Raw genomic sequence first — 19,093 nt, 5'->3', positions numbered from 1 at the left:
TAGCTCTAGCATCTATGGAAAGATGACTATTTGTAGAGTCTCACCTGGTACAAAGAGATCACCTGGTGGAGAACAGCTGACTTTGGGTGACTCCATAGAAATGACTGGCCATTGTGTAATATGTTCAATTGTTATTACTCTTGACTTGCTTTTCACAAAACTCCACTGCAGACAATGGAGCTGAATTAGGTATAAGTCAGAGGAGAATTTGGCCCTTAAAAAATAACTGCTAACTAAGGTATGAGGCCTGGTTTTATATATTTTTGGATAGTGACTTGCTAAATTAGAATATATTTTGTGGCAAATTTTAATTTCATGTCTTTATTTTACTTTTAGTATTTCGTAAATAAAGTTGGCTTCTATTTAAGATAATTGGATTTGGAGGCAGATATTTAAGCTGAAGATACTCATGAAGCATGTCTCAGAAAGAAAGAAGCTGAACATTGTTTTCAAATAGGGCTGAGTCAGGACTAGGGTAATGACCTGATCATTCAGCCAACGGGGAGGAAGGTTTCAATTCCCAGTTCCAAACAGTGTCAAAAGGGGGTTGGTGCTGAAAGGGGCATGGCTGGAGGGTAGGGAGAGCACAGGGAGTGCTGAATGACTCAAAGAGAACTGGACCCAGTAGCTCCTGATATCAACAGAAAATATGTTAGGAAATATGAAAAAAAATGGTTCTATACAATTGTAAGTGTGAGACAGATTAGTAATACACTCTTTTATAAAGGGATCTAAAACACATTAACAATACTGTAAGAATAAAAGAATGGAAGAATAAATTGTGAGCTTTTTAAATTCTTAACAGAGGAAAATATTGCAATAAAGTGTACAGAGTACACACAGATACATGTCTTACAGAAGAGAAAAGATTAATTACTCAACTCCTGACTCTTCCAGTTTTCAGAAGAAAACCCTAAATGTATATTTCAAACGCATGCAAAGACAAAAAGTAAATTCAGAAAATAATTCACAGAATCATAGAATCATAGAATATCAGGGTTGGAAGGGACCTCAGGAGGTCATCTAGTCCAACCCCCTGCTCAAAGCAGGACCAATCCCCAACTAAAGCATCCCAGCCAGGGCTTTGTCAAGCCTGATCTTAAAAACTTCTAAGGAAGGAGATTCCACCACCTCCCTAGGTAACACATTCCAGTGTTTCACCACCCTCCTAGTGAAAAAGTTTTTCCTAATATCCAACCTAAACCTCCCCCACTGCAACTTGAGACCATTACTCCTTGTTCTGTCGTCTGCTACCACTGAGAACAGTCTAGAGCCATCCTCTTTGGAACCCCCTTTCAGGTAGTTGAAAGCAGCTATCAAATCCCCCCTCATTCTTCGCTTCCGCAGACTAAACAATCCCAGTTCCCTCAGCCTCTCCTATTAAGTCATGTGTTCCAGTCCCCTAATCATTTTTGTTGCCCTCCACTGGACGTTTTCCAATTTTTCCACATCCTTCTTGTAGTGTGGGGCCCAAAACTGGACACAGTACTCCAGATGAGGCCTCACCAATCTCGAATAGAGGGGAATGATCACGTCCCTTGATCTGCTGGCAATGCCCCTACTTATACATCCCAAAATGCCATTGGCCTTCTTGGCAACAATGGCACACTGTTGACTCATATCCAGCTTCTCCTCCACTGTAACTCCTAAGTCCTTTTCTGCGGAACTGCTGCCTAGCCATTCATTCCCTCGTCTGTAGCTGTGCATGGGATTCTTCCGTCCTAAGTGCAGGACTCTGTCCCTGTTGAACCTTGTCTTACAGAAGAGAAAAGATTGTCCCTGTTGAACCTCATCAGATTTCTTTTGGCCCAATCCTCTAATTTGTCTAGGTCCCTCTGTAAGTTATCCCTACCGTCCAGCGTATCTACCTCTCCTCCCAGTTTGAACTGAATCCTCCCCCCTCACACTCTTTGGTGGAATATAATAATTTTAAAAGATCATAAATATTAATCAAGCATTTCAAACTCTTTGTACTTCTTCCATTGAATAGTAATGCTAAGCAGCGAAATTAGTTTAGAATTTGAACTCCTTATCCTGCTGATGTGCAGTCAAGATCACTTAAATTTATTTCAGAATTGATATCTACATTTTTAACATCTGAAAATGAATTCTAAATAGAACCGTGCATGTAAAATAGTTGAAACAACATACAATGACCAGCCATACTTTTTAGTAGCAGAACTACTCATCCAAAAATCAGGTATAAGCTAAATTTGGTAAACTTAAATGTCAGTCATGTCACAGAAATTAATTGTTCTTTGTGAATTGTTGATTGGAGAATGTTTTTTTTTTATTACCCACACAGCAATGTGATTTTCAGAATGAAATGAGCAAGAAAGGACATTCACTCTATGCTTCCACAATGAACAATCAAAGATGCCTAAAGGCATAATGATCCACTGCTTTTAATCTTTATCAACAGATTTTATCCTCCTGTGGTCAAAGCTAAGAAGGGGACAGAGGGCCCAAGGAACACACTGAGGTTCATGTTACAGAATTTCTGATAACTTCCCCTCGGGTGGGGGGGTAGGGGGAAGGTTTGGAGTGTTCAGAGATGGCAGATTACCTGACCACTACACCCTGACGATCCAACCTTGCTGAGGGGCTGTCCTGCTTTCCCTGTCCTGCTATCTTTGATAGTTTCTCTCCATTCCTCTGCTCCACCTGAGAGAAGCGTTTTGTGCACGTATGATCAGGAAGTGAATGCTGCATGGGACAGCTTTAATTTATGTGACGATAACCTTCTGAATATTTCTAGACTCTTTTGGAGAGCATGCCATAGATATCAGCTACTCTCCAACCAAGTTCCAACACAACAGGGCCTGGCCAGGGGGAGATGGGACAATCCTGGGGAATGTCACAGACATGCTACTCTCCATTCAGTCTTTTCTGACCCATCTCTACCGACAGAGCTCACTTCTTGATTAGGTGGAAGAGAGCATCAGGATGTATGAAATAATTTTAATAAAAATATCTCACCAAAAGTATGCAGATCATTAATACTGGTATGTATTAACTAATGTAGATGACATCACAGCCGAAGTACAAAACCTTACTGTTAATTCATCCTATATTTTCAATGGGACAGATTACTTCCTGTCACTTTAAATCCCCCAAAGGGGACTCAGGCAACGGAAAAGTCCAAGGGGATTCTCTTACAGAGCACCTCCTGGAGTTTCTGTATTTACCCTTGTGGGAAAAGTCTTAGCTCCATTTCACAAATCCTCACCCCAGCTCAGGCCCCTTTACACTGAGGACAGAACAATTTAAAAGCATCTTAAAAGTCCTGGCTGAGGGAAATAAGCATAAGGTGAATTTGCTGGAAAGGCTTGGAAACCAGAAGGCTAATAAAAATAACCTATATTTATATATTTAAACCTTATGATCTGTAAGCCAATGTCATGAATTTTGGGTGGCCTGATTCATTTATTGGGGTTGGCAATATTACATATTATTCCCTCAGTCACAGTTACACCTGAGCAACTTCCCTACTTCCTGTTACTCTCAATAAGTGTATGTAAGGTCAGCAATTGGCTCAGGATAGTTCCTGAAAATTAACTCAGAACCCAAATATTCACATTTAAAAAAGAAGTCTCTCTCTCCTTCTCTAATTTAATTTGAGAACCAAAATGTTTATAGGACTTTGAAGTTTAATCTCAAATATTTCTTATATTTTCAGTACCAAATCAATGATTAATCATTTATTAACTACAGACGACTTCTCTTCTTAATCTGATAATACAGAGCAATTAAAAATCGCCAAAGAATTAACAAAAACTGAAAGTTGTTCAGTCAGTTTGTTAACACAATAGTTATGTTTAGATTCTGCAGTGTGAAAAAGGGAAACAAGAAATGTACAGTCATTTAGGATTAAAATCTACAGTCGTCAGAGGAGATAATGTGCTAAAAGTACTTTTCTTTCAACAGCAGTAGGTCAGTTTATCTTTTATACTAGATGGATTTTATTTATTTAAGGCAGACTATGATGCTAAATTAACAACTTTAACAGATGGTAGGCCACATCTTCAACTGGATGTAAATCACACATTTCAGTGGAACTACATGCAATTACAGCAGCTGAGGACCTGGTTTGGTATGTTTAAAATATGCATTGTGTCCTGCTACCTATGGAAATAGCTTTACTACTATATTTGTCATTAATTAAACAGTCCCTAGTTGCAAATTTGATATAAAAATGTTCTAGTGAATCTTCTCTGTATTAGTAATGTATGACTAAATGGCTGGTCTGATTCACAGTTTTATCTAATTTCTTAGATAATAGTTCTACATCATAGTTTTAATATCATAGATATGCCTAGACACCATGGTGATAGGTACATTAGAAGTACACAGAAACACAGAATGGGAGATTTATGAATGGCACTAAAACATCTTATATACTTCATCATGTTAAATTGTAAGCTTTTTGGGAAGGGACAGTCTTTCTGTTATGTCTTTGTTTACTACCTCACTAAATGGAGTGGGGCTTACTAGGCATTACGGCATATAAAACCATTATCATCATCTCTTGGGTGTCTTCTTTATCACATCAACTTGAGGCAACCAATGTAGTCCCCTAATTCCTATCCCTCTGAGTCCAGCGTAATTCTGTGAGGCTGTTGATGTGATATTCTGTGAAGCTGAAGCTGTAGCAGTCTGGGACAAATGAGTAAATAAACCCAGACCTTCCATTTCTCAAGGCAGCAATTAAGGCACCTGTTAAAATCTGGCCTCTCATAAAACAGGTGATTATTTTAGAACACCTTGACTTTTAATTACTCAGGAACAAAGGGATATATAAACAATGTTTCAACAGACCTTATTGAAGCAGAAACTGAAGGAATGATATAAAGAAACTAAAACAGATATACTTAGGTGCTATAAACGATAATTTACATTAAAATCCTGCAGACATTGCCTTCTATCATGAGGTCAGTTATTCTTTTGATTAGACTGAAGACTGTTGAGACGGTGCCAAATTATTATGAATTGCTGTGATTGATATGAATGAATGTGGCAAGCATGAGTTTGGTATGGCTTGGTATGTCCTAACCTGCTAAAGGATTCTGGGAGAAGGATTCTCTTAGCATTAGATAAATGGAGTGGAATACTACTGGAGGTGCTGAAATTGCACTGGAATGGTTAACAACGGCTCAATGGGTATGTGTGTTTTAAGCCTGAACTTTGGAATATATCAGCAGAGAACCCACTCACAAAGTAAAGAGCATGTAAGATCATGCGATCAGTGAGCTTGGTGACACGGCAAACCATGACCCTTTTTGGATAAACGCATGCTAAGAGTGAATGATTTATGAGATGGTAAATGATGACAAAGCTTTGGTCTGTCTGTGTGTCCGTTTTGCAATCCCTTTCAAAATTATGAAGAAAACCAGTAATAAATTACTACAAGGCATATTTCTGGAACATGTGACTCCTTTGAGAAAAAAAAGGTATATAAATGCAAAACAAGTTGAATGAGATCAGATCAATTCCCCAATTAATATCCAAAAAGGTTTGAGACTGTGAGACAGAAGTCATCAGTAACTGAGATCCCACCTCAAGGGACCTTAGAACCAGAGGTCATCAGGGTGACCAAGGCCCTGCTTCAAGGGACAGACCAATTGCCTGAGAGGGGAAAGAAGAAAAAGAAGTAGTCTCCATCTAGAGCTGGTAGGTATATCTGCTTTGTTTGCCAATCAGGAGAATGTGTCAGGCCAACATAGTTACTGAAGGTTTATGCTTGGGGAACTGATGCTTATTGAAAAGAATGTATACCATGTAACCTTAACTGCTTTCGTAATTCTCTCTCAAAAATAAATGACTGCGCACTAAGCATACTGGTTTCCAAATTCTCACTGGTACCGGTAAACCCCTGTCCAACTGTGGGCCATTAAAAGATCCATTTCAACAAAGGCCAAGTGCCCTCATTTTTATTGTCCCCAATTTTTTAGAGAAGTTAGAGAAGGATAACACCTGTTAGATCATCCAAGCTTCACATGGAAGCCATCTTAAAATACTGATAAGTTAGTTTATTTAGATTCTGCTCTTAGCCTTTCTTGCACTGTTTATTATTTTGGCTAACTGCTGAATTGTGTCCATTATATAGGATACAGTGGCAGAACTAAATTAGCTATATCTCTGCAATTTTGGTGGTTGCTTGTTTAAGATTTTTATAGCAGTTTCCCTAGTTTTAGACATTCTTTTTCTCCAGCTATGGTAAGTTTAGATCAGGGATTGGCAACCTTTGGCACGCAGCCCATCAGGGAAATCCGCTGGCAGGCTGAGCCGGTTTGTTTATCTGCAGCATCCACAGGTTTGGCCAATCGCAGCTCCTACTGGTCACGGTTCGCCCTTCCAGGCCAATTGGGGCTGCGGGAAGCGGTGTGGGCCAAGGGATGTGCTGAATGCTGCTTCCCACAGCCTGCATTGGCCTGGAACGGCGAACCATGACCAGTAGGAGCTGCGATTGGCCAAACCTGTGGATGCTGCAGATAAACAAACCCGGTTCAGCCTGCCAGCGGATTTTCCTGATGGGCCGTGTGCCAAAGGTTGCCAATATCTGGTTTAGATAATTAGTAATTCTCTCCACTGCTCTGACAGTCTTATTTATTCAGGATCACAGATCATATAGTTTTAGGAAAGTGAGGGGAAAAATCCCACCCCCTAAAGACTGTTAGCAACTGAGATCTCAGGTAAAATGAGTCACTTTTAAAATGAACATTTGACACCAGAAAGAAAATCTCAAAGGATCTAAATCTATTGGTCAAATTAATCCATTTATCCAAAGTTCAGTGGATGAATATATTAAAAAACTGTTAATTACCCATTGCTTAATAAGTACCTATATTTTACTTGTTACTGGTAAAGGAAGAAGCCTGAGAAGACGATCTGTATTTTTATGCTTGGCTGGGTAATAAATATTCTCACTACAAAACTATGCAACATTTCCTTATTTTTCCTCTGCAGAAGTGTTTTGATGAGTAAGATGAGTGTGATTATGCTAATGATTATGGAATAATGCATATCTGAATGTAGAAATACTTAACACAGGAAACGATTACAGTTTGCTATACCAAAAATAACAAACCTTCAACCCACTGCAGTGCTTACATAAAAGCTAACAACCTTAACTTCTGATTCCTGTAAAACTCACAGTGGAAATACAGAAGACTAGGTTTTTCTGAGATAACTGCCAAGGATCTGAGACCAGTGGTATTGGTTGAGTTTTTTCTGTAATGGTGTTACAGGTTTTTCATCCACCTCTTGCAAGTGCCCCCTTCTGGCTGGGTGTGACTGCATTCTTTAGTTCTGGTGACCCCTTTCAGCGGTTCTCAGGTGGGTTTGTCAGTGACACAGCGCTCTGGTTGGGTATACTGTCTGCACGTTAACCAGCACAAACCCCTTCTGGGGCATACAGTCCACCAGGGCCTATCTCAGTATCCCTATGGTGGTGTCTCTCTCTTGCCCTCCATGAGTTTTGGTCTTGAAGTAGTCCATCTCTGGTATGGGGCTGTATCCCCAGAGCTTCCTCCCTAGAGACACTATCTTCCTTCAGCTCTCCCCAGGCTCAGGCCCTACTCAGTCCTAGCAACCAGCCAGGAGCTCCCTCAATGCTCCCCTGGTCCCTTCTAGAAAACCATCCATGGCCCTGCTGCTCTTCCAGGCAGCCAAACCTACAGTCCTTTCTTCTCCTGCTCCAAGCAGGAACTGACTACTGTACTGCTCTGCTCTGCAGCTCCTTTTATATGGCCCTCCTGGGCCTTATTGGCTGCTTCCCCTGCAGCCACTCTAGTGTGCTTGGAGGACCTCTCCACTGCTCCTTCCCTGGATGGGTGTGGCAGAACCCTGAGGCCTCCAGCGAGGGACCTTTGGGCCTAGTCTACCCCATTAGGAGTACACATAGCATTGTTGTTTCATTGGAATTGGGCAACCGTATGGAACTTCCAGGAAAGTGATGTGTGATGATATATGGGTGTAAGTGTCTGTATTAATTGCATAGTATGATTTGTATCTGAAGCATAATTTATATGCTTGAGGTCTAAGATTGCATGTTGGACTAAAAAAGGGAGCTCATTATACTTAAGACAATTTTCAACAAACCTCACCCACAGGGGAGAGACATCCACAAGGCTAATGATTACAACCCATTGAAACTGAATGGGTTTAACAATCTGAACAGTGAACCAGCCATTATGGGGACAATTCGCCTGGATAAGTCCTACTGGATGCTCTGGCTGACTGGGGAGAAAAACAAAGGTCTTCAGTACTACAATCACAGCATGGACTCTGGGCATGTACTTGGCTAGCTAGCCCACTCTGAAGCCTGCACTGCTGTGTTCACTGGTATTGTTACCTGTGCTAGTAGGACTCATGTTAGCTTGGGTTGGCTAGCCTAGTAATATAACATTGACTAAGGGGATCAAGCAAGTCTTTGAGCTTCCTGTTCCCCATTCTATAAAGCCTGGATAAATTATTTTGGTGACCTGTCTGAAATACAGAAATGAAAAGGGGATAGGAAATCTGTTAATTATGAGCCCAATGCAAAACTCATTAAAGTCTTATAGAGTCACAGAGTTTAAGGCCAGAAAGGACAACGGGATCATCTAGTATGACGTCCTGTGTATCACAGGCCACCAGCACCAACCCACTCCCACACACTAAACTCAACAACTTAAACCAGCACTCCCACTGATTGGGGTCAACGTTTGTTTATTGGTCCATGGAATAGTAGTGGGATCAAATTCAGAAGAAGTATCTTGCCTAATCTAACCCTTTGGACTGAGATTCAATGTGTCATGGTAGATATCAATGCAAAACAGCAAAGAGAAACAAAGGTGATAAAGAACAAAGAAGCTGAAACCATCTGCCCTGGTTGCCTGACAGGGAATGGAGTAGCAATAAAGACTTGCTTTAATGCAGTAGTCATCTAAATCACAACCCATACTCCAAACACTTTCCTTCTCTCCAGAAAAATAAAAAAAAATAGTTTTTTTTTTCTGTATCGTCCATTGATCTTGGTAAACTTTAGCATCCTCACTAATGATGGACCAATGACCAATCTTACTAATATTTAAAATGACTTCCTAGACTGTCTCACAGCTGTTCGAAACTTCAAAATGCAAATTTAGAACAATTTATATTGCTTATAACTAATTCTTTGCACAGATAAACTTCTCAGGTTTCAGTGCTAATTCTCCAAAATGTTATTGTGAGCACACTTGTTAAATATAGTTTTTCAGCTGCAGCTGCTTAAATAGCCCCCATCTGATCTCTCCCCTTTTATATCAAAGAAAGCAATTAATCTGTTGATCTTTACTCTTATTTAGAACTATGAGCAGTGCAATGAAGCTCCAGAAAACTGTTTTCCTACAAAATTGATCCACCTCATCTTGTAAAAATTATGGTTGGTGTTTATCCTGTGTTGATTCATTTCTTAAATGACCATTTATTGGTGGGTATAAGACAACCACCAACACTCTCAGTAAAAGTCCAGTATTTTACGTGATTAGAAACTTGTTGCTGTTTCAGATAGTTCTACAGCAATTTCACTCCTATTTATTTGAGAGATCCTATTTTCTCTCTGTTGAGGGAGAATGTTGAAATTATACACGTTGAATTCTTGTTAACCTCAAAAGTTCATTAAAGGGCTCTTGTTATTTTATTTTGACACAGCTCAGTTTAGGGATATGTCAATAATTTCATTACAAGCTAAAGGTGAGAGTATGTGTGCTAGTAAAACTAAAACAAAGTTGTTTTTCTGACTGAAAGTGTCAAGCCATTAACTTATATATCAAAAAAGAAATGAACATCTTAGTTGTTTTATAACTTTATTTTTCCATTGTCAAGAAATAGACCAAAATACAAGAATGATTCCTAAAAGCAGCTCAGCTTTTTAGTGCGTTTATAGATCTGCACATTATTTATGGCATATGACTGAACAACCCTGAAGTGCTGATGTTAAGAGACACAGCACTAAATCTCACATCAGTGTAACAGATAGACTGGTCAGACACCATTAGGATAAACAAACACTCCACAGAAAGAACAAAAGTTGCCAGAAAGGACTGGAATTAGCAGTGAGACTGATGGTCAGAACTCACTCTCTCTTTATATTAGAAACTCTGTAGAACTACATCTTGTTTTTCACTAGCACTAGGTGCTCAGATACTATAGTCACCAGGAGTCATATAAGCAGTTATATAGTATCAATAACCTAGCTATTTAGAAACAAATCTTGTATCAAGGGGCATCCATGGTACAAAGTCCCAAGGACCAACTGAATTTCATGGCCAAGGAAGACTAAATGGATCCTGAAATCCCTCAATCCCTGTGGCTGTTTAGCACCAACATGGCAAGCTAACCCCAAGGCCTCCACAGGAGTGGAGTCACTCATCCTGACATTTATTTATTAGGTATTTTAGAAGATTATGTCAGGTAAGGTAACATCATAGCTGGGAATGAATCTGTGGTTTTCCCAACTAACTGACTTATAAGAAACTGAATAGCCCAGCACAGGCATTCCAGAGAACCAGGAGGTTACCAGACCTGTTGGCTGGTACCTGACAGCAATCTTCATGGATATGGGCACAGAGTGGGAGGGGAGAGAAGAGATAAATATAAAACTGGTTGGAGGGAGAAGTGTCTTTTGGAACGATGCAATGAGACCTAAAACCTGTCCTAAATAGGTCATTTAGGATTCTAATGGCATAGAGCAGTGTTTCCCAAACTTAGGATGCCACTTGTCCAGGGAAAGCTCCTGGCAGGCCAGGCCAGTTTGTTTACCTGTCGCGTCCGCAGGTTCTGCCCATCGCAGCTCCCACTGGCCGTGGTTCGCTGTGCCTGGCCAATGGGGACTGCAGGAAGTGGCGGCCAGTATGTACCTCAGCCTGTACCCTTCCCACAGCCCACATTGGCTGGGCACAGTGAACCGTGGCCAGTGGGAGCTGCGATTGGCCAAACCTGCGGATGTGGCAGGTAAACAAACCGGTCCAACCCGCCAGGGGCTTTCCCTGCACAAGCAGCGTCCCAAGTTTGGGAAACACTGGCATAGAGGAATCCTCGGCTGATGTAAAGCTAGTGTAACTTGTTCTACGCCAGACCCGCCTGACCTCCAGGATGTAGAGGATGTATGGGTGGGAAAGACAAGCGACTTCTGGAGGCCAGAGGGGGCCAGATTGGCTCACATGGGAATGATCTTCATTGGAGTAAAGGCCATACACACCATCACAAACTGGCATACAGTAGAATAACCTTTAAACTACACCACTAATTCTGCCATGGGCCACATTTGTCCTTAGCTAACCACAGGATCAGAAGAAGAACAAAGGAGGCTTAGAGCCACCTTTCCTTCCACATACTCCTCCTGCACAGCACAAGTGAGGAGTGAGACTTTTCACAGTATGAGGCAATAGATTATGTGTGAGAGATATTTGGCTGAAAGTTAAACCTTAGGTGAAATCCTGGTTCCACTGAAGTCAACAGCAAAACTCTCAGGATTTTAACCAAGACCTGTACGGTTGATGGAGATCCACAAACATTTTGTACATTTTTCTGCTGATTGTGCAGTTTTTTGCTAAAGAGAAATAGTTCAAAGCGTTAATAGCAGCTAAGTAGATATTGTAAATAAATATAGATAAGGAAGGATTATCCTGATTCTCTCTGTAATCATTTCTCTTCCATCAAGGTTCTGCCCCAGTAAAGAAGTCTAAGCCTTTCTTGACTTGTCAGAAGCTGAAATAACAGCCACCTATCCATTCACGTATCAGTCTTTCTGGATTCTTGCAGCTTACCTTGGCCAGCACCATATCATATTGTGTGTGCCTCACAACTTCATTTAAAAAAAACTCACAGCAATATCTTTCTCTTCCTTCCCTTGTAGGTTGAAGTAATTTCCCTGTGAATTATGCAGATCTTAACTGACAACCATGGTCCTACTCTGAAAAGTGACTCTGAAAGTGGTATAAGGGGGTTTCTTGTTTATTGTGCCTTAATGTTTCCAGAGCAAATATGCTTTGTTTATAAGTAACACATGTTTTTCTTAGTTGTGTTTGCTTCTGAAAGTGGCAATGTCTGTGTCAAGAATCAGTATTAGATTTCAGTGGTGAAAAAAAATCCTTGCACTGATTTGGCATAAACAGAGATGGAAGATACAGCTACAAATGCTGGAAGAAATTAAAGCCAAAAAAAGGAGGCAACAGAAGGTGGTCAGGAGGTAATTTGAATCAGTTAGAAAGAAAAATACTAGCAAGGAAGCTTAGCAAAGGAAAATTAAATCAGCTTTAGCAGCACAAATGAAAAGTGATCTCAAGGCAAACATCAGCTGGAAATGTACGAATGAAACCATACTGTAAGATCAGATATGAATTATAAGAAAAGACACAGAATCACTGTTACAAAATGCCCAAACTGGTGTGGAAAAAACAGATAGAAGAGGTAATCATCCATTTGCTAAATATGAACAATAATGTTTCAAAAAAAGGGAATACAATGGGGGAACTTGAACCAACCACAAACTCGTTAACAGAGAGATGCACAGAGGAACATGAGAAGCATAGAGGTGAAAATATCTGAAGTTAACATCTCAGATGAAAAAGAAAGAGGCTATGGGAAGGGCAATCATTTCCATAGCCTCTAACTGTTGGTTGGAGGTGCAGCAATTCTACCCTGTGGCTCCCTATAGATTTTCGGAGGGCCAAGATCAGACTTTCCCTCCTTAAATAGGAAGGAAAACATTTGAAAGGCCTATTTGGCCCAGCTCAATATGAAATCCCAAATGAATGATTTGGAGTGCAGAAACTGTCATATCAGATCAGGCCAGTTGATGTTTTTAGCCCCTGTCCCTCTCTGATAGTGGCTAGTACCAAATGCTTCCAATGAAGAGGCTTGTCTACACTGGCGCAGCTCTGTCACTGTAGCACTTAGTGAAGATGCTACCTATGCCAATGGGAGAACTTCTCTTGTTGACATAGCGCTGTCCACACTGGGAGTTAGGTCGATATAACTGTTGGTTAGAGGTGTGGATTTTCCACCCCCCTTGAGCAATGTAGTTATACCGACATAAATTGACAGTGTAGATGAAGCCTATCAGTTATTGTTTGGCTTATGCCCAGAAGCATGAAGACCAGTATCCTTTCTGGTGTGGTTTATCTTATTGAGTGTAACTGTGATTATTCCCATTCTCCATATAAATGACCAATCCTGTTTTTCTTTTTATTCCTACTAAGCACCTAGCCTCAATGATTATGGCAATGGACTCCACTAGTCACTCAGTTTTAAATGTTTTGCTTTACAGTTTAACTGAAGGACACCTGAATGTTTTTGTATTAGGAATAAGGTTAAATCAGGATGGTTTATCTTCTCTTACAATTCATTATTTTCATACATCTATCATGTACCTTTTTATTAATCTCCTTTCAACACTAAACAATTCTAATACTTTCAGTCTCTCTTCAATGAGAAGTCTCCCCGTCTCTCTAAGAATGTTTATTACCCAGCTCAGATCCTGTTCTATTGTGCTACAGTGTTGCTGGGTTTTCTGGGTCAAACACAGCATTCCAGCCGATATTATAAGATATCATAATATTTCCCACATTATTTGCTGTTACATTCACTCTGTTTATTTTCTGTGCCTTCTATCCATGACAATACCTTTCACAGCAGAACTACTTGGTTTTTCTAATAGCATCTTGTAAAGGACTTTATTGAAAGTTCAAGGAAATTTTAGAGACACAAGATAGGTGAGGTAATATCTTTTATTGGACCAACTTCTGTTGTGAAAGAAACAAGCTATCAAGCTACACAGAGCACTTATCTGTTTCAGCAAAGAAAGCTGGGACAATAAAAGATATTACCTCACCCATCTTGTCTCTTTAATATCCGGGGACCAACATGGGTACAACAACACTACAAACTAGTAAATTTGGTCAGCCAGTTTTCTTTTAACTATCCCTTTGCTGCTACACTGAAACAAACCTAGTTCAGAACAGATATCCAATATTCCTTTACAGAACAATCCTAATCTGTCCTACCATATAAAGTGTCCTACCTTTCATTACTGTTTGAAGCATTTTACTTGGTTCTAAAGTAAATCTCACTGTTCCATAATTTCCAGATCCAGCTGATCATTTTTTAAAGACCAGGACAACATTGCTGCACCCCAATCATCCAGTCCAGCAGCTGATTTTAATGAGATTGAAGATTTCTTGTTAGCAGCTCAGCCACATTATTAAGTTCCTTCGGAACTCTTGATGGAAAAGTATTGGTTCTGGTGACTTGTTGCTATTTAATTTTTCAGTTTGTTCCAGCAACTCCTCCTTTGTTTGAGAGAAGACTAGAGAAGGAGTGGGGCGAGCTGTAGCGTGAATGGACCTGTTCTGAGTGTGGTGCAAAATTTGGTCCTAGAAAAGAGAGAGGGTTTTTTTGGATTTATAACTACACTTTGATGTGTGGTTCATAATAAGCATTGAATCTGAGTTAGACAGAGATCACCTAAGGATCAGTAAGGAAAATGACACTCCATCTGCAGAAGATCTGAGGAGATTGGCATATCTGTCAAACCCAATTACAAGTGTGGATGCCCAAGATAAATGATCTATGGATCAGTTTACTTCTGTTCAACTGGATTTGGACATGCAAATTAAAATCAGAACACCAAGGACACTTCTGTGGCTGTGAAATTTGCTACACAACTGGAATCTTTCTTATCTGCAGCACATCAAAAAAAGAAGCAGCTCATGGTAAGTACTGAATCTTGTTTCTCATTTTATGTGAAAAGGGATTCTAAATGCATGCATGAAATGTCTGAGGAGATTGAAAATTATTATATTCGTTTTTTTACAAAACAGACCATGACAATAACTATAGTACAGTTCTGCTCCGTTAATTATGTATAAAAATGGCCCCTTCTTTCTGCACAGATCTGCTTCCTGTATTCTACATATTTGCTTACTTTTGTTACAAAAATAACTTTTACTACTTTTTACGCTAGTTAGCACTACAGCGTTTATACAGTTAAGAGAGCATGAGCTGGATGTATTCCTTCTGATGTAATAGCAACAAAATTACATTCTAATTACTTGGTCAATGAATCACACTTGTGTAACTCCAATGAAGGCGACTGTGTTGCACTGAGGGTATAATTTGGGGACAGTGGTATTGCACAGCTTAAACATGGGCAGAATTTTGGGTGCCTAACCTTTATTACTGGTGCAAAAAGGAAAAACCCAGCTTGATTCTTAGGTTATTTCTACATTTGGAGCTGGAGGTGTAAATTCCAGCATGAGGAGACATACCTAATCAAGCTAGCATGCTAAAAATAGAACATAGCTATGGCAAAGTGAGTGGTGGGAGGGACTGGCTGCCCTAAGCAGTTACCTGCCCAAGCTGCTAGGTACATACTAGGGGCAGGCAGTCCCTCCTGCTACTCGCACCGCTGTGGCTACATTCTATTTTGATTAAAGCTAGCATGTGTATGTCTCCTCAAGCTGGTATTTACATTCACAGCTCAAAGGGTAGACATACCCATAGATCCCAGGATGAATTTGGAGGACTGTCAGTAGGAACTGCCTACATTTTTTAAAAATATTATTTATTTGTATTGCTGCAGCAGCCAGAGGCCTTAATTAACCTGAGTTTAGGAAGAGCCCTGAGCAAGAGGTGACGTGTAAGATTAACCAAAACAGAAATAACCCTGGAAGGCACTGTGACTCAGAGATCACCCCCTCCTTGTTCTTGCAGGGAGTAGCAATTTACAGACAGACTATAATAGCAATCAATTTCTCCTTCCTCATGCCACACCAGCTCAACTACCTTGGGCAGTGAGCAGAGGTAGTGGAGCCAAGACTGTGCCCATTTCCGGTCCAGCTAGCCAGCATAGGTGTATGCATTTCTCTTACTTTTCTTAATCTCTTTCACTTGCTTGCATGGGCACATAGTCTAACTAAGACTCTAGTCCTAAGGGTTTAAAAAACATTAGGTGTGAGAGGGAGGAGGATGATCAAAGGAAAACTACTACATTTAGTAACACCACCTCCCCAAGCAGTGTAGAGAAATGGTAGATGTAATTAGGTTGACACACTATCTGCGTTGACACTCCTTTGCTTACCTAGAGTGTTCCTGGCTTCCAGAAGCCATCCCACAATGTCCACACTGACAGTGCAATTGATACAAGTGCTCCTAGTGAGGACACACACCGCCGACACAAGGACCAAAGTGTGTATGCACAAAAGCAATTTAATAACTGTGGTGGCTTATGCAGATGTAAGTTAGGTCAACATAATTTTGTAGTGTAGACATGGTCTCAGAAAGTCACAGCTAATTACAAGATGGAGGAGACTGTTTAGCAGAAGTAGTTAACACATATTTCAAGGGACCATTCAAGGTGAAGTGGCCCACTAAAATCCCTCCAGTCACAACGATGAAAGGAAGTGGGGGGAAGCAGCTGGGTGGGTTGTTTTTAGTGTCTAGCAAAGTTATGTATTTAAGCTCGTCTTTTCAAAGTGTTGTGCAGGATTCCTTTGAGGATGAGGACTGATATGTCAGAGATAGAGTGATCACTATGTAGTGTTTTTGTTTTTATCTTTTTCCTGTGTGAATTTATTAGAAAGGATAGTGATTGTATGGTTTCACCTACATAGTTGGTATTGGGGCATTTAGTGCACTGAGAAAGGTATACCACCTGTTGTGACAGGTATGTGTAGGACCCATGGATCTTGAAAGGTGTGTGGCAGGGGGTCCATTGTAGCAGTGGAGATATGTCTGCAGGTTTTGCATCTGTTGTTGTGGAAGGTTCTGGTACCACTTTGAGTTGGTGTGTCCTGGTCTGTGGGGAGCTTGCTTCTGATGATGAGCTTGGAGAGGTTGGGGGCTGTTTGAAGTCCAGAAAAGGGGGTTCAGGAAAGATTTCTTTCAGGATGGGGTCCCCATTGAGTATGAGTTATGGCTGTTTGATGATACCTGTTATGGGTTCCAGTGTAGGGTGGTAAGTGACAACTAGGGGTGTGGGGTCAGAAGGGGTTTTATTTTATCCAGAGATAACCTGCTTCAGTATAGAAATCAAAACCCCTCCAACCACACACCTCTAGTTAACATACATGTTAAGTTTATAAGAATGTGTTCAAACGTTTGGCCTTTATGAAATGCTTGTGCATTACATTAGTCTCACTTATTATATCTATATCCAATGTTATAAGGTGATATTTAAGGGCATGTCTTCACTAGCAATGTTAAAGCGCTGTCGCAATGTTAAACCACCACACTAGCAATGTTAAGCCGTCTCCATGAGGGGAATGGCTCCCAGCGCTGGTGCACTGTCTACATTGGCACTTTACAGCACTGAAACTTGCAGCACTCAGGGGGGTGTTTTTTCACACCCACGAGTGAGAAAGTTACAGCGCTGTAAAGTGCCAGTGTAGACAAGCCATAAGTGTTTGCTTTGTAATGATAAAATTGTTTGCTATGAAGCTGAAAACCCCCACAGTCAGGAGAGAAGCATTGCCAAGGGTGAGATACTAGTTTACTAGTGAGATACTAGGTGTCCTGCCCAACAAAAGAAGGTTTATAGACACCAGGCACACCGTTATGGAACATCAATGGACAAAAGACTCCATTGATTGATCCTCCCACACCCACACCCATGAAGAGGGGATGTGAACATAACCATCCCATCACAGTTTGAACTCTGGGGGAAGGGAATAAACTCCCTGACCAGAAGGAACTATATCACTATGCTACTTGGAATTTGGAAAGGGCAATATTTCTAAGGTTAAACAACGATCCCCAAGCTGCTCAGCTTCGGTTAGCCCTGAAGGACATATAAAGCTTGCAGATTAGAGCAGCTTCTAGTGCTATTTGGAACCTAAGACTGTAACTCATTTGTGTGTATATGTTTACCTGTTTTAACCTTGTAAATAACTCTTATTTCTTTTTCCTAGTTAATAAACCTTTAGTTAGTTTATTATAGGATTGGCTTCAAAAGTTGTCTTTGGTGTGAGAACTAGGATGCACTTGACATGGGGTAAGTGACTGATCCTTTGGGACTGGGAGTAACCTGAATATTGTTGTGATCTTTGGTGCAAGGTACCATCTATCACAAAGGCTGGTTTTCTTGGGTGGCAAGATAGCCAGAGTGGCCAAGGTAGACTATCTGTGACTCCATCTTAAGGCTATTACAGTGCTTGATTCTTGGTTGGTGAAATCTAATTATAAAACACACAACCAAGAATCAAGTTTAGGGTTTATGCCTTGATTTGTAACAGTCTGCCTGGAGGCTGGCACCCATGTTCATGAGCCACCGAAGACAGGTTGATAGTAGTCACTGCAAGTTATGGCAACAAGATGAAATACTCAAAATTGCCTTACAATCTGGGTCATTTCAAATGCATTAGTACTCCATGCCCTAGATGAACTGAAACTTCAGAGATAATTAAAGCCCCTAATAGGTTGAGTCCGGGTTGATGACATCTTTCATATGTTCTGAATATTATTTTAGTATCCTGTCTCGGTCTTCACTGGCATTATGAATGTTGTACAGCTGCTCTAACAAGGCTTTTAAAAAGTAAATCAAAACAAAATTTTGAATACACACACACAGAGAAAAGCTTTACATGATTTAGTTTTATAATGACAATTGATGTTTAGGTTTTATTAATGGTATTTGCTGAGGCTGATTACTATCACACTACAGTATGCACAATAAGGTCTATGGGCAAATAAAAAATAGTAGAAATATTGTCAACAAAATCAACATTTATCCAGTGAGTTAAGCAATTCATTTTATATATATATACACATACCAAAATTATTAATTCTAATGTCTCAAATTGAGATATATATGTATATACACTAAAATTATACAGTATATACAATGATTCAAATAGCAATTTGAGACATTAGAATTAATAATTCTATTAATAATATATATATATATATATATATATACTAAAATTACTAATTCTAATGTCTCAAATTGCTATTTGAATATTGTGTATACTGGCAAGCTTCTAGTATATGCATAGCATAACATGGACTACTTTTTGGATTTTATTTAGGATCTTAAGCTTTATATTCAGGTTGTGAGAGATGAGAAAATAGGAGA

The 19,093-nt window shown here is 40.0% G+C and overlaps 1 protein-coding gene across 5 annotated transcripts in view; it reads right to left on the bottom strand.

Annotated features, from left to right (window-relative positions):
- Positions 1-19,093, bottom strand: part of ADGRB3 (adhesion G protein-coupled receptor B3) — a 620,721-nt gene that overhangs the window by 271,811 nt on the left and 329,817 nt on the right. The window lies entirely within an intron of this gene.

Source organism: Lepidochelys olivacea, assembly GCF_965140295.1.
Source record: "Lepidochelys olivacea isolate rLepOli2 genome assembly, chromosome: 3".
Classification (NCBI taxonomy): domain Eukaryota; kingdom Metazoa; phylum Chordata; order Testudines; family Cheloniidae; genus Lepidochelys; species Lepidochelys olivacea.
Note: the sequence above shows the minus strand (reverse complement) of the source record. Positions and strands in the feature narration are given on the sequence as shown.